The sequence below is a fragment of the Phascolarctos cinereus genome, unplaced genomic scaffold (assembly GCF_003287225.1).
Source record: "Phascolarctos cinereus isolate Bilbo 61053 unplaced genomic scaffold, phaCin_HiC Scaffold_4;HRSCAF=312, whole genome shotgun sequence".
NCBI lineage: Eukaryota > Metazoa > Chordata > Mammalia > Diprotodontia > Phascolarctidae > Phascolarctos > Phascolarctos cinereus.
In genome coordinates, this window is record NW_027555847.1 from 103,435,473 (window position 1) to 103,452,598 (window position 17,126).

Genomic DNA, 17,126 nt, shown 5'->3' on the forward strand with positions numbered 1-17,126 from the left:
TTTAATCCATAGAAACTCATGATATGGATATGGAAGTAAGATATGGAAGACATTTTGATTTACACAATCAAGGGCAGGCTCAGGGAATCTTCATTCCACATTTGGCTAGAATAGAACATTTTTCTGACTTCAAGCTTTATCCTAGAAACATTGAAGTAAGTTGAAAACTTACTTCATGAAAACCTATCCCCTTATCCCCAAAACATGTTTTGCTTGGGACATACCCATTCTCAATAAGCAAAGCTTCATAGGCAAGAATCTAGAAACCTAGAAAGGAAATTAATTTCAATTAGAAAGATGACACTCCAATCAATCAATAAGCATTTATTTACTGCCTACTGAGTGCTGGGCATTGCTCTAGATGAACTCTGAAGGCAGAAAGACAAAAAAGGACAAAATCATTTGTCTCAAGGAAATTACATTCTGTTGGGGGAGATGGCATGTTCACATATAGGTAAATACAGAATAAATATAAGGTAATCAAATTCAAGGTAATTAGGGAGGAAGGTCAATCAGAGTTGAGGAAATTAGGGAAGGCTTCATGGAGAAGGTGGTGCTTGACCTATGTCTTGAATGAAGAGGGAATCTATGAGGTAGAGGGAGGAGAGCATGCATACCAGGCATGAAGGACGACCGCTGCAAGGATTCCACAAAAGTCCTATTCTGATGTCTCATTGGGATGTGTGAGTGAACATGGGATCTCAAAGAATATGAAAACAGAGCACAAGCTCTGGCAGGTCCCGCAAAGCTGGAAAGGCTTCAGATATGCTTCCTAGGATCAACCTAGGTAAGTTTGGAGAGCCTCAGCACCAAGTTGGCTACAGAGTGTTAAATTTCTAAGCCACAGCTACTCTCAAAGACCATTTACTATATTGCAGAGGAGTTGTTATCTGTGACAGAGGGAGAAGCCACACAGAAATCATAGGTCTTTTGGAGTGTTGAAGCATGAAGTAAGATATAATCTTTCTTCTTTAATATTTCAAGTAGCTGTCATTTCATCAGTGTGGGTGCCTGCTCCACAAATCCTATCTTCTCTAAAGCAGAATAAATGGTCTTACAAATTAATAGAACCTCAGAATTGGAAGGTATTTCAAGTGCCCCTTAGTGCAACCCATACCTTCACAAGAGATCCTCCTACAACATTCTTGAGAAATGGTCATCTAGCCTTTTCTTGGAAACCTTTAGTGAGGAGGAACTATTTCCAAAGATAGCTCATGCCACAAGAGTTTAAATTGTAAGAAAGGTTTTCTTTAGATAAAGCCTAAATCACCCTCTCTGCAATTTCCATTTATTGTTCCATTTGTTGCTGCATTCTGAAGTTGAGTGCAACATGTCTGTTCCCTTTTCCAAAAGACAACTCTTCTTTCAAATAATAGAATTCAGCTAACATACCCCACCTGACCCTCTAAGATTTCTTCAGGCTAAACTTTCTGTTTCTCTCAACCAATCTTCATATGGCATGGACTTCATGTCCTGAACCATTTTGGTCATTCTCCTTTGTGTGCTGCCCAGCTTATAATTGTCTTTCCTAAATTTTGTATTTCCTTAAATTCCTAAAAAATGTAAAATGACCTGCCAGCCATATCACAGTGTTGACTCATATTGAGCTCACAGACCACTGAAATCCCTGGGTCTTTTGGGGAAAGGATTGATATTTAACCATGCCTTCCCTATCTCATAGCTGTGAAGCTAAATCTCAAAACCAAGCATATGGTTTTACATTTATTCTGATTCACTTTTATAAGATTCTTCTATAAAGATGAGCCAAATGATAGAGTGCATATTTGTTTCCTAAGATCAATCTCTGTAATTTTGGAGGAGCTCAAGAGTAGGCTACCACCTATTGAAATGTCTTTGAAACCCGACTTTTTCATCTGACATGTTAGCTTCTTCTCCTAGATTTGTGTCATCTTTAAATTTGATAACTATGCCAACTAAGACTTTACCCAAACAATTAATTTTTAAAAGATAATGGTACAAGAACAAGCATAGCTTCCTGAATCATTCTTCTAGGGACTTCTTTCAATGTTGGTTTTGAATTATTAATGACTGGTTATTCAATAGACTTCTAATCACTGCAATTATATTATCATCTAACCCATATCCCTCCATCTTGATCACAAAATGCCATTGGGGACAAAAAATATTCAAATGTACTTAAGACTTTCTTCTGATGAGCCTCTTCATTAGGTAGACTGGTCTTGAGATGATAGCCTTACAGTCCCAATACCAGTTCATAGGTGAAGCCTTACTACTTTGATAAGGCCTGCTAACATTGCTTTTGAGAATCCAGTTTCACCTCCACGTCATGACTCATCACTGAAAGAAGACTTAAGTAAAGGTGAAAAATTATATCCATTGCAGTAAATTCTGAGTGATCTATTCATTTTCACTAAAAATTATGAAAACATCTTGTTCTTACTCCAGATTGGCCCAGAATACCTAGCAAAAAGTTTAGAGAGAAGCTTCAGTGGGCTGAACAAGAAAAGGACTGTTACTATTGGCATCCACAAAGTGTTTGTTCAGACTGTGGAGTGACTCATTAGGCAGCCTCTGAATGGAGAGGAAGCAGGACTCTACCTGGAATTTATGGCTCAGTATTCTTGTATCTCTTAGGCAGTGAGAGAGCTGACTCACATTTCCCACCCACATGAATTGTCTTTGTTCTTCTCTTCGGATGTTTGAACCTGTCAGTTTAATGAAATTTGAAATCTTTGATTTCTTCTCATGAAACCTGGCATCAAGGAAAGTATCTTCCCCAAAGAGTAACTCCTCATGCAAGAATGGAGTGCCAAGATGCAGAGAAGAGGTTGCAGAACTTTATGCTGATTAAAATGGCATTACTCATGGAAGAAGTAAACTGGATAGACATCATACATAATATTATTTCTGACCTATTCCTATTTTTTTCAATTACAGTGTGATTACTTTAGTCCTTTGCTTATTATGTGTTCAAATATACCACGTATTAAAGTATATCCTTTAAAATAGGACTTCATGCATTAGAAGCCTGATACATAACAGAAAGCCTACAAAATAAGTCAAAAGACCATAGATGTGGACTAAAACGGTCCTTTGTGATCATCTAATGTAAATCTCTCATATTATAGATGAGGAAAATGAAGCCCTAAGAGAAGACTCTTGCCAAATGTCACACACCTAGTAAATTTCAGAGCTGAGATTTAAATTCAGGTTGTCTGATTTCAAATCTAGCATGTTTTCCATTATATCATGCTGCCTCTAGATATCAGTCTTGCTCTCCATTAAATCAGTTCTGTAAAGATGTTTCATTATATTTATAAAAAGTAATTGCTTTAATCACTCAGATGAAAAAACAACAAAAAACAAGTAGAAAAAGGATGTCTGTTGTCCAGTCCATGATATGCAGTTGGATAAATAACCTACACACTTGCATACATATACGCATATATACACACATATGTGTATTTATGTATAAACATATGTGCTTTATATATACATATATATATATACACAGAATTTATAGGTACCTATAGACATTTGCAATGTGTGTGTTGTGTGTGTGTGTGTGGTGTGTGTGTGTGTTGAACAGACACTACAGGTAGACAATGGACTAGGCCCAGAGCTGAAGATAAAAAAGAATAGGCTAGATTAAGTATAAGTAAATACGCCATGATTTGAATGATCCAAGTTTTTTCCTGAAACAAAATCCATCTTTTTATCATGAATATTTTTCTAGTGATTCTGTATAGTTTGAACAGTGAAATATCCCCAGTCTCAGGAGAATCAACATTGTAGGTCACCCAAAGGGCAATGGAGAGACACATGGCACACATAAATAGGCTGCAGTGTATTCTCAACAATGGATTGCAAACAAATGCAAAATAAAAGATATCATCAAAAAGATGTATGACCAGAAAAGGAGGTGGGCCAATCATGCAGCTAGAGTGAGGAGTAACAGATGGACAGCTCACACGTGCTGTCTTGGTACCCACATCATAAGAAGGGACTTGGATCAAGGCCCCTAGCATTTGTGTGGACCTAATGTGGAGGACTGCCAGGGGGACACAGATAAGAAGGGCCTAAGATGAGAATGCATGCACAGCTTCCAATCTGCACGGTGGGAGGCAGTTCCCACATTGATGAGATCACAATAGCGGTAAAATTTATTGCTGAGTAAAGCTGTCTATAGTGGTAAGCTTTCCTTGTTTCAGGCTACTGACAGAGCCCTCTCAAAAAGCAAAATTTTGATAGCCTCCTCCAGAGTGTTAACTTGAGCATTAACCCAGAAGGTATCTCCTGAGGTGAAAAGAACCCCAAAACAGTAGGATTCCAATAGGGAAGCTTTGAGCTTCGAATGGGCACACTAAACAGTCACTGGAAGCTCATATAGAAACCTAGGTCTTAACAAATAGTGCTTAACAAATAGAAATATGTACTAAGAGTGTATAAGAAGTGAGTGCAAATTAGGAAATACTAGGTTAATTTAAGGTAGTAAATAAACACATTAGCAACAATGGATATTTAATGAATGGTGGCAATGTAAATTCCTATAATTGAAAATTATGATGTAACTAAGAAGTCTCATTGATATAGTATTTAAGAAAAGCTAAATAAATTGAGAAAAAAACATAATTTCACTCAAACCTTGACTAAAGAGTGAAAATAGTTGTGGGAATTTTATAACATGTCCATTTTTCATCTTATTGGTAGCATAAATCTTATACTATTTTTGCTGTTGCAAATAGTTTGTTCTATGTACTAGTTTGCTGTTGGGTTCCTATATTGGTTTTATAATCCAAAAGGCTCAATCCAATGACAATCTTCAAAATTTTGGATTGCATTAAGGAACCAGAGGCATTTGTATAGGAGAACACAATGCATATTAAAGGAAATGAATTTAAACAACTCCTACATTACAAGCTAATAGTAATTTAAAATTTTGATTTCTTCTGTTACTTTTTAATTTAAAAAAGACAAAAAAAAACCACCAGAAAAAAACCGCATTATATAAATTTAGTTCTCTAGTGTTATTATCAAGGCAAATTAGATAATTTTTTTAAGATAATTTCTTATACTACAAATGAAGTGTATGCCAATCAAGTCTGACATACCAGGTTACTACTTCCAGGTTACATCATTGGCCATCAGTTACATCATTCATTCATTTATTCATCTCTATATTGATTCATTCATAAATCTAGCCATTCATTCACACATTCTTTCAACTATTAATTCATTTCTACATCTACTTATTCATTTATATAATAATCCATCTATTCATGTATCTCTCCATTTGTTCATCCATTTTTCTACCTATTCATTCTTTTGCCTATTCATCCATTTATTGATTCATTCTTTCATTCAACAAAGATTTATTGTGCACTTATTACATAAAAGTCATTCTCTTATATGCTGTCAAAGGCCCTACAAACAAGCCCCAATTTCCTACCCTTGTGCAGCTTATAGTTTAGAAGGGGCTATGCAGCATACACAATGATATCTTCAAGTTGATATGTGAAAATGTCATGGGGATTTTACAAAGTGCTATAGGGCTTCAACTGAGGTAGAGATAAAATTTGTTTGTAGGGATCAGGTAAGGCTTCCCATAGAATTTGGATCAGTAGGGGATGGATAGGATTTCAACAATTGAAAATTATAAGTGAGAACATTTTAGGGAAATGGTACAGCGTGAGCAAAAGTACTAAGGCAAAAAACAAGCAAATAGCACGGGATGTATTTCAGGAAAGTGACAAGTTCAGGTTTACTAGAGTATTGTGGGTATGTAGGGCAGTATTTGAAGATAAAGCTAGATAGATGGGGGGTGGAGAAGGTAGGTTGCAGCCAGGGCTTGGAGAGGTTTAAATTCCAGGGTAAGGAATTTGCACTTAATTCAGTAGAATATGGGAAGCTATTGAAGGTTAATGAGCAAGGAAGTGAGATGATGAGAGCTTTTCATTATGATGAAAACTAGTCTGGCAGTGATATAGAGGATGGATTGGAAAAAGGAGAGATGGGTGGTGAGGAGCCAGTATTTCAAGAATGCATCATTTAGCTCCTGTTATATTGTCATTTTTAACATTTGCTGCATCCCACCTTTGCAAAAACATATTGTCCAATTAGCTGGACTCACAGTTTTAAATCAAAACTCTGGGCATAAATGTTATGTTTTGGATTTAAAATGCTAGTCAATGATAGGAAAACAAAAAGATTCCATGCTCAAACACACACATACATTAGCATTAAAAGAGTACTTGCTGAGGCAGGGACTGAAGAGAATATTCATTTTGTAATAGAGGCTAAAACCCTCCAGAGAGGTGTCTTAGAAAGCATCTTTTTTCAACTAGACCAGCTAATGAACACACACACACACACACACACACACACACACACACACACACACACGTGCAGCCTGTTTTCTCTCCAACCTGTGACCTTTGGCCACTCTTTCCATCCTTCATGACACTCTGGGTTTCAGGGAATGAGGTCCCTGGGGACAAAACTGAACGTAAAGCAAGCCCAACAAATGATCCCATGGAGTGTGGGGCTGTCTAATTCCAAGTCTGTGTTTTGATTAACAAGAAAAGTATAACATACAAATCCATCTAGAGAAAACCAGGGGCTATTCTTGAGGTTTCAGACCTCTAAGCCCGAGGAAAAATGATGATGGGCTGCATTCTTGGTGGTGGTAAATAAAGTAGAGCAAAATCGCATGAAATAATTAAGTAACAGAAAAGGAACAAGGGGACAAAGGAAAACCAGTGAGAGACAGACCTATAGTAATTACTAAATCAAGCATGTGGCCTTTAGAATGAGTGGGATCATTCATGTGTTGCAGAAGATTAAGTGAATCTACAAAAACCATAAAACCTTGCATCATGCGGAAAAGAATTCAAAGTAACCAGAAATGCAACTCCCCCCACAAACAAATACCTGGTGAAATTAATGGCACTTCAAATATTAGCCCTCCAAGGATCTCAGGTCTTTTGGAGAAATGAGTTGGGACTCATTGGTGGAGGCTTCAAAACTACAAAGCCAAAAAAAATGCAATTAATCTGAAAAGCATAAATTGAAATTTGAGGGGGGGAAGGGGAATCAAGAGAAGTCAGACTGAATGCCCAGTAGGCATCACTGAAAAATAGAGATACATGTACGATTAATAAAGATATCTATTTTCTTGAGCAAAAACCACACCACCAATGACTCCACATTTTTGGAATCAAAGCCAGTGTTCTTTATTTTACTGGGTAGTGAGTGGAAACCATTTGCCATCCTATTTCATATAATCAACAAAATGGTTCTTCATTTTCTCAGAACACAATTTCACTCAGGAGTCCCAGGTGTAGTCAATAGGACTTCCCTCCCAGTGGTATAACAACCTACAACCCTGACCAGCATGCCAGCCAGCCCATTTTGCATCAGCCCAATCTTTTTGTTTCTTTGAAGATAAACTAGACTACCATCAATTGCAGGGTCCTCAGAGGAGCTGTCCTTGCTGGGTGAGATGAGAGGGAAGGATGATGTCACTCCTTGGATTCATTAGGCCAAAATACAGCCTGAAGAATACTATAGACGTTCCAAGAGGAAATGGCAAGGAAGAGTTATGAGAAATGCAATTGAATTATATTTGCCAAAATCTATATTAAAAGGAACTTTGCCTTTGGAAGCAGTTTATTGTGCTAAGGTACCTGAAGGTATTTGCCGATAACATTAAAATTAAAACTTGTCTGCTGGGCCAAGCTGCTAATTAGTTAGGAACCCAATGAATATAAACATTGTAGCTTGAGTTTAGACTTGGGGGGGAGATAGGTGCATTCCTGGTGTCAATGGGAAATAACAAAGCCAGCTTATAATAGCTAGACAAGTGACCACCCACTGTGACATATTTTGGAGGAGAGATGTGACATATTTTGGAGGAGAGATGCCAAGGGACCAGTGTCAGGGATCAGAGCTGGAGTTCCATGATATACAAGTGCTTAAAACTTTTTTTAAAAAGGTAAATTACACTGTGTATGAGAGGGATTTGCTGCATTTTTAATGGTGTAAAGTTACCACATTAAGGAAACCCAGGAATCCAAATTGTCATCTCCACTGGGTTTTGAAGGCTGCTTCATATGATAGAAGCTTTAAATCTAGAAGCTGCTTTTAATACCTCCCCACTACTAATAACCTTCTCTGGGAGACTCAGTTTCCTTTAAGAGGTGGAGAAAACATACCATTTCATACATCTTTTGCTGAAAGCAGAGGTTTTAAAAGTTTGCATTTCATTTTAAGGTCTACCCTTGACAATATAAATTTGGCTCATCACCTACTTCACTCCTCCCTATTCTCCTTCCCCCCTCCCCCTCCTTAAGTCTCAGGGCTTTACTAGCACGATGAGCACAGAGATGTCACGTTCTGGAAACACACAGAGGTTAAATAGACCTCCGCCATCTGTCCCCTATTAAGAACAATTGTTGGGGTGGAGAGAAACTGCAAGCGTTTCCCCCTACCAGCATATTCACTCATGTCTCCTTGCTGAAATCTGCCCCTTTGCCATGGCCCCAGTCCACAATGTAAGTATTTTCTTATGAGATTCTTTCTGTGGAGAACAATGAAAATGGATAATAAAAGTGCTTTTTTCTGAACAATGTAATCCTGATGTTGTAGTGCTTTCCTTATAAAAGAAGGTGATTTTAGAAGACATAGGGCTATTGAAGCCCTTGACAGAAGCCCTAGATCTTGTCTATTTTCCTTCCTTTGCTATTACTAGCCCGGCTGGATCAACCCAACCAACTAGTCTTCTACATTTTTCCATACAATTTTCTTACAAGACCATTCCCTAATCCATTTTCCTAATCCATCTCAGCCTCTATTACCAAAGTTACCCAACCAGAAAGTAATCCTGCAGAGACTTTTTTTTTACTGGCAGGGTGGGGTGATGATGGGGGTTAGGGGAGAGAAGGAGAGCAAAAGAAATTAAGCACAGGCCAGAAATTTCAACGGAAGGTAGAGAAATTCCCAGGTGCTGGCTATACAATCCCACTACATCTTCTTGAAAAGTAAAATATGTAGCCAGTCAACCAACTGTTTGGTCCACACAATGCCAGAAAGCTGGTTGGTTTGTTTTTTTTTTTCCAAAACAAAATTAGCTATATTTACCTGTTGTCAGGATAGAGTATTCCATTGTGTTACAGTATGTGGGGATTAAAGGTGTATTAGATGGTTTAGGGAGCTAATGAGTCAGATACATTATAAACTCATGAAGAATGACATTCAGAATTCTAAAGGAGAGGAGAGGGAGATTAAATATCCCAGAGATGCTTCCTCCTATCTATATCATGGAGAAACTTTCAGTTCTCCAAAGGTTGATTTCAGGTTGTATTCAAAATTATAAGCAAGGAGAGATCTTTAAGAGTGTACCATGTTTATTTTAGCAATCAGATATGATAGAATCATGGCTATTTAGGGAGTAATAAGTGTTAATGATTTGTAGATATTATCTTTTTACTCATATGTATGGCAGTCAAAACTGTTTCTGGACTTATTTTTCTCCTCTTCTGAAAGAAAATAGACCACGACTGTGGTCACTGACAATTGCCCACATAGATCATTTCAGCACTGTGAGCTTGCCCCTATAAACATTCTAACTACTCAAAATTAGCCACTTGACCATTAAAATGTATACTTTTAAAAAACAAGTTTGATAAAGGATGAATGGGATTGAGAAATAGCATTGAAGGAAAGAAATTCAAGCAGGAGGGATAAAGAAAGATAAAGAGCAAATTCAAGCTACCTTCTCTTTCATTTTCTGAATCCCTTTCCCTTCTATCTCTTCCCTCCCCCTTCCATGCCTTCCAACTTCATTCGAACTTTCAGCACAGGAAAAGTTGTAAATGATCTCATGAAACCTGTTCTTGAGACCTTAGCAATAAAAAGGATGAAATTGGATTGCAAACCCAATGGGCAGGGACTATGCCTCATGATGTTCAGGGCACTCTTAGTCTTCATTCAATGCAGAATGATCACCATAGTAGAATCTGTGTGTATATGTACATGGAAATAGAATTACAGTTAAGAGCCAAGAAATACCAAAGACAGGCTAAGGAAAGACAAAAGAATAGGAATAAAAGAAACCTGTAGTAGTAATCATATATAGAAATAGAAGCAATCTAAGACATTTTTAACTGGATACAGCAAAAGGGAACATGAGGTATGAGAGATTAGACTAGAGAACATGGCAAGGTATAGTTAAAATCAATGATATTAATCTCTTTGACTACAGAAGCTAGCAGAACTGGCATGAAATCACAACTAGACGCATGGGATTTAATTAATAATAGGACACCTCAAGGCCTTGAAAAATTCAATATGTCCTTCCTTTGTCTGCTTCTACCTCTTTTGACCACCCCCTATGCCTTAAATACGCCATATGGTATATTTCTATATTTGTAATACTTATAGATTTCATTTCTATTTCCTGGTTCACAAACAAGTTGTGTTAGGGGGGGACTGATGGAAATTACAAAATGTTAGCATTTGAAAGAATCTCAAATGTAACAAACAAGATGAAGGATTAGACATTTTCTCCAATCCTCATGACCTCTCAAGCCTCTACAAAATAAGAATTATATGTAAGAGATATGCCAGAAATCCTAACCTGGTAACATTTCAATGAGATAACACCAGAGAAAGCCAATCCTGAGTCCCAAATCTAGTCACTCAATATCCCCTCTTCCACTAAGCACCATTCTTTGCTTTGGTATCAAGTTTGCACATGGTGATCCATTTTCTGATCCACAGAATATAACTGTATCCCCTCCATCTCCCAACACTCAGTGCTGAGGAAAATTAAAAGAAGTTTACTTAGTCTGGGACAGCAGCACAGAATTACTCTGCATTGTAATAGAATTCTCTAGAAAAACTGAAGAACAGAAGGAACTAAGGTAGGATAGGTGTGTGTGTGTGTGTGTGTGTGTGTGTGTGTGCATGACACTCCACCAAACCTGAAAGAAAAAGCCTAATTTCCAGTGCGGAGCATTTAGGTACTCCCAGAAATCACTTGGGGTAGAAACAGAGGCTTGTGAAAGTTAATTACACAGCACGGGAAGAAGCTAAGATAGCTTTGAGTTCTGGCACCCAGGGAAACTACCATCAAGGGGGAAAGAGTCAGAAAGTGAATGTAGTGGAATATAACCAAAACTAAAGGCAATTAACAAAGATCCAAGGATTTCAGAAGGAAGAAAACATAAAGACTTTGGGTATAGTCAGATAAATAAGAGAATGCAACATGGAAGATATTAAAGGAAATATGTTCTCCAGATCAGCTAATTGAGTCCACCAGTGACTAAATATTGCAAAGCAAATGAAAATGAATCAATACCTGACAAGGTAGAGAAATCTATAAATTCCCATGACAGCATGGAACCACAGCAGGACATTCCTGAATGTTTTAAGAGAGAAATAGGAATCATACAAGCAGAATTTATAGCCTGCATAGCAAAAAATAATTAGAAGAACAGAAAATTTTACATCCAGGTAGCAAGTGTCAACAAAAAAACATGAAAGAGAATTAATGATTGGGAATTCAAATACACAGAAGAGAAGTGCAATCAAGATAAATGAAAAAGAAAAGTAGTAGCATTAAAAATGTTCTCCACATCAGCAAAAACAAAACACCAAAAACTGTTGATCTTGAACATAGGATACACATAGAGACAACTTAAGGATTATAAGTCACCAAGAAGAACATAGGTTAAAAAATGGAAACACAGTAATACCAAAAATAATGCAAGAAAACTGATAAGAACATTGAAAAAATCCACAAATTGCCTCCTTAAAAAAACCCACAACTATGCTGCAAACTCCAAGACACACATCATAATTAAACTGAACAATTCTGCTGATTAACAACAAATCTTTCAAGGACCAGAAGAGCAAACTTTAAATATAAAGGAAAGGAAATTTGAAAAACACAAGATTATTCTGCATCCACTAGAATCTACAGAAGGTAATGGAATAATGTATTCAGAAGAGCAAAGGAGCTCAAGGTGCAACACAAGGTGACTCAACTTGTAAACATAAGCCTAACCATTAATAAAAAAAAATAGATATTCCATAAAACAGAGACATCCAATGCATTCCTAGAAATAAAAGCAGACATGAAAAAAAGTATTTGCTTTTCAAACACTCAAGACAATAAATATATAAGAAAGGTAAACAAGTACAGCAATTCGGGCAACAACAATAAAACAACAACATGGAGACCAATTAAAGGCTTCCTTCTAAAAGTTCACAAGAAAACAAGGGTAAAAACAGGTGTCAAATAGAAATTGTAGTGGAGGAAAACAGGCCCAAGTTGTGCAATAAAACTCATAATTCTCTGCCTACTGATGAATCAGTATGTGTGTATGTGTGTGTGTGTGTGTGTGTGTGTGTGTGTGTGTGTGTGTGGTGTGTGTGTGTTGGGGAAGGGGAGGTCAATTACAGAATGAGAAGCCATATAAAAAGGTGAGAGAAGGAAAAAGATGGTCAAAGGCTAACAAAGAAAGGGAAATAATCCATAACTTATGTCCCTGAGGAAGAAGAGAACCTAAGGGAGAATGGAAATAGGAAGGGAAAAAAAGAAGGAAATCTTATTTCAGTGGCAAAAGGAGGTACCATTTATTAATTCTCTCATGGGGGAAGAGATATGTTCTATAAAGGGTTATGGGAACCTTACGCTGTGTGTAATCTGTAGTGATCTGGTGCTCAGAGAGACCATTAATGTTGTCTCAGGAAGACAACCAGTGCTCCTGGGGACAACTAACACCAAGAAGAGAGGAAAAACACAGACCTAAAGACAAGATTTCAAGGCAAACAGGAGGAAAATAACAATGATGAGGGCAAAATTAATCATGAACTATGAAATCGTGGACATAGGAAAATTCCTATCTAGAAGCAATGCCTTCTCTATCAACTGCTAGAATTGGTATTTCTAAGAAAAAGCCACAACAGAAAAAGTGGTTCAGAGTCCAGCTCTACAAATAAATAAAATAGAAACTGTTTACAAGAGGGAACCCAAAATAGGTCAATTAAACACTTCAATTCCATGAAGAATATAGAAACTAAAGAAGGACTAAATAAGTTTAAAGGCCATGAATAAAAGAATAAAGTCTGTACTATACCAAAAGAGAATATAAATGAAAATCATAAGGGAAAGGAATCCTTTTTGTATAAAAGTTCAGAAAATGAAATTTACAAAAACCAGAGAGCAAAATAAATAATTGAGGAGGAAGTGAGGAAGGGGGATTTTATTTGGCTACTGGAAAGCAAAAAAAAAAAAAAAAAGGAAGAATTAAATAACTAGCTAAAGGGAAAACATTAAAAGGAACTAATAAATCAAGCAAAACTGTGCGTTGTGTCCCTTGGGACTCACTTTTACATTTGTACTACTAGGACATAGAAAAATGTTTAACAAATGTAAAGTGCTTAATAAATGGTTTTAAACTTATTCATTCATGTTGCACTTGCAGTTCACTCAAACACTCAGATCCTTTCCAGAGATATTGCTACCATGCTTTCCTCATTGTGTTCTGGTGAAGGTGGTTTTTTGAACCCAAATAAAATATTTCATATTTATTCAAATACTCTAATGAATCTGTGATCTTATTGATTCAGAAGTTCCCTCCAATCTACAAATAACAACTCATTCATCTCTGTCCATCCAGTATGACTCTCATCCATGTTCCCCCATTGGTTAATTCTTTGCTTTCTTTTAGCATCATGGGGATATTAGTGGAGAATTCTGGCTATCACTCATCATTCACGATGTCTTCATGTCACAAGCCCATCTCTTCTTACTATTGTACAATTCTTTAATGACATAATTTATTCCTATTCTTCATTGGCATTCTTCATTGGTTACATTTTGCAGTGAGTTTATACCTATCATATGCTTCTTCATTATGTATGGTTTGCATTTTTATTTTTACAGACTGATATTCCATGCTTTTCTGTCACACAGCAAAATTACTGTGTATTAAAGAGATGGGCCTTTGCTTTCATGGGGATCTTGGGGTCATTAAAAAAGGTTTGTAATTTATTTTTTTCAGTGCATTACTTTGGGGACAGTATGTTTATACATTTATTACATATTGCACGTACTCAGGTTCGTACAGACATGAATGACAATTTTTGGGGGTAAACATTCTCTTTGAGGAAGACCATATGTGGACTTCCAGAAGGAGCTTATTCTTCATCTTTGTCAAAGAAGGTTTTTGGAAGCTGTTCTTTTGAGGGAGCCCATATGTTTACAGAAGTCACTGAGGGCCTTTTGTGGTGTATAGTCTGGCTCCCTAAATATAGAATTCCTTGGCATACTGGACCTGGTCATCCTCAAAGATTGGCTAACTGTGCCTTTCAATGAGACAGTCCTGTTTATTTATTTTTTTTGGCTAGGCTATGGGGTTAAGTGACTTGCCCAGGGTCACACAGCTAGTAAGTGTTATGTGTCTGAGGCCGGATTTGAACTCAAGGTCAGTGCTCTATCCACTGTGCCAACTAGCTGCCCCAGTGCTGTTTATTCTTTATCAAGGATTCAGACAAGACCCTTAACTGATGAAACTCAGACCATGGCATTTGTCTTTTCTTTTTCATGGATACATTGGAATCTCCACTCTGTGCCCAAGTTTTACCACAGGTGATATACTGTCTCTGTTCAGTATTTCTCAGCAATGTGTATTTTTGCTGTACCTACCACAGTCTAGAGTCTGGATTCCTGGCTTCAGTATAGTGTCTTTTATACTTTGGACTGTCCCACTCTTATAGGGAAGAATTTTGGAAATGCAGCAATATTGGACTGCCTTCTCATAGGATGGCGGGCTTCCATGGATTTTCTGATCTACAAGTTGAAATACCTTTTTGGCTGAGAGAAGTGACTTTGAACACCCACATTGTGGAGCTCTCTGGTAGTCAACTGTAGCTTTGGTACAGCTTTCCCGGACAATTCTTCTAATGAGTTGGCTCTCCTTTTCCTGGTCTCTGGGAAAGTCTTTTGAGAATGTGTTGAGCTCTGAGAACCTCCTTTCTTGAGTACAGAGCAAGCTTTTTAGTAAGATGGCATAAGAGACAATAGACCCTGGTCTCAACTCATGTTGATGCTGTCCAAGTCACTGACCAGTCCTTTGGTGTCTGGGGACTGATTGTTTGGAGAGCCAATGCTGATGCTGCCTTCTGCTTCATCATCTGCACTCTCATAGGAAGAGTCATTTTGCAGACCTGATATATCTGAACAGGAGGTGCGCTCCAATGAATCATCAGAAGTGATGCTAGGGGAGAGCCCTGGGATGTCCTCTCCAAATATTTCAGAGCAGTTATCAATGAGGAATTCCACTAATGTCTTAATCTTGTTGTTCAACACCATCTAGTCATTCAAAGTCAGGCTTTGGTCAGTGTTGAGGGTCAGCATGTTGGCTCTAATACAAATGGCAAGATTGTTTGAGTCCATCTTGCTGGTATCATAAATCATACAGACCAAATGCTTGAGCACCAGGAGATTTGCCCTTTATAGCGTTTTTGTGACCTGTTTCAGGCTTTCAATTTTGTCTTTCTCATTTGGCTTCTCTAGGGCTGCCCTTCATTCTTCAGGGAGATCTGATGAAAGTAGCTTGAGTGGGATCCTCCTGGGGAAATCCTTAAAAACTGCAGCCAATACGTACAAGGTCTGGTGTGTATTGCCTCAGGGTTGAGCTCTTCCTTAAGCTCTTTCCAGGCCTTTTCATTGGCAACCTTTCTGAATATCCCTTTGCTTCAAAGAACATTAACAATTTCCTGAATGGGTTGGGGAAGGATGTTATTGTCACAACAGATTATTGACAAGGACTAGTCAAACAAGGAAGGTTTCCATTCTGTTGCCAAAGGTTCAGAAGAATCTGATGAAGAGGCCATCGTCCTTCTTGTGGGGAAAGACCAGACATTACCTTTCTCTTCTTATTTTCAATAAGGCAGCAAATCCCATCTTCACTATCACATTGTGGCAGCAAATAGTGCTCTTTGACATCGCCCTGTCTGTACATCAATATGCTTTCTGCCTTCTGTAGGTTCAGGACTTATTGGCTGAAGATATTTTCTGGCTTGCTTTCTGGCAAGAACTTTCCTTTGGCCTCTTGCTTTCTTTGGAGTTCAGTGGGATCAGGTTGAAAAGTCTGTAGGCAGGATGTCTCAAGGTTCTGTCCATAATGCCAAAGTCTCACTCTTCACCATTACCCCCTGCTGACTTCTGCTTTCATCCCATCTCCCTGTGTACATTCAGAAAGAAATCTCTTACTGGTCTCACTTCTGTCTATCTGCATTTTCAATCAGTAGTCCTCACTTTTGTTTCTTCATTAAGACTTACCATCATAGACTTCAGTTTTTCTATTCTTCCCATTATTTTTGCTATGCAACATAAATCCTACTCTCATTTCTCTTTATAAGCCATTTAGGAACAGTGTGTTTTCATTCCATGTTCTCAAATTCTACAGGATCTTTTATGTTTTCAAGTGTTGAGTGATTTTTTTTTTCTTTGTTTTGCTGCATTTATTCACAGAGGCCTGAACTCATTTACTAAATCTGGAATCCATATTTCCTTCTGTGTTAATAATTTCTTTGCTGATTTATCTGTCTATGCTCAAGGTCTTTTGAGTTTCCATCCTCCTGAGATTCTTGGTAATTTCAGTGTTTCATCTCCCTTAGTTTCTCCTATTGTTCACTTTCTGACTCCTTTCCTCTCCTCTGATGGTGGTTTCCCTGAGGCCTGGATCTTCAAGTGTCTCAGTCTCCTCCCCATACTTCATTCAAAGTTCTCTAGCCTAGGTCTATGACCCAAGTTACTTTTCGGTGGACAGAACTGGCTCTTTTTCTTAGGCTTAGTGGAGTGCCACATAGTTCTATCCAGCCCCTTGTTCCCTCTGTTCTTCAGTTACCTGCACACGCATTTAAGAGTGCTGCTATGCTGTGGAATTGATTTCTGTCCTCTGTACTTTGGATCTTTGAGGTTCTAGGAGGAGTAGGGGAGGGGTTTGGGTGTGAGGTTGAGCTCTATCTTGTTTTCCTATAGGGATCTTTTTCAGTACAGAAGGTACCAGAGTGCTAGCTTCTGGGGCCTCAGCAAGTTTTTGAAGTTTGACAGTTGGATCTCCATGGCATGG

General features: G+C 37.8%; 1 pseudogene; it reads right to left on the bottom strand.

The window, feature by feature from the left end:
- Nucleotides 1-14,294: 14,294 nt before the first annotated feature.
- On the bottom strand, nt 14,295-16,913 carry LOC110219122 (T-cell activation Rho GTPase-activating protein-like; annotated as a pseudogene).
- Nucleotides 16,914-17,126: the final 213 nt, after the last annotated feature.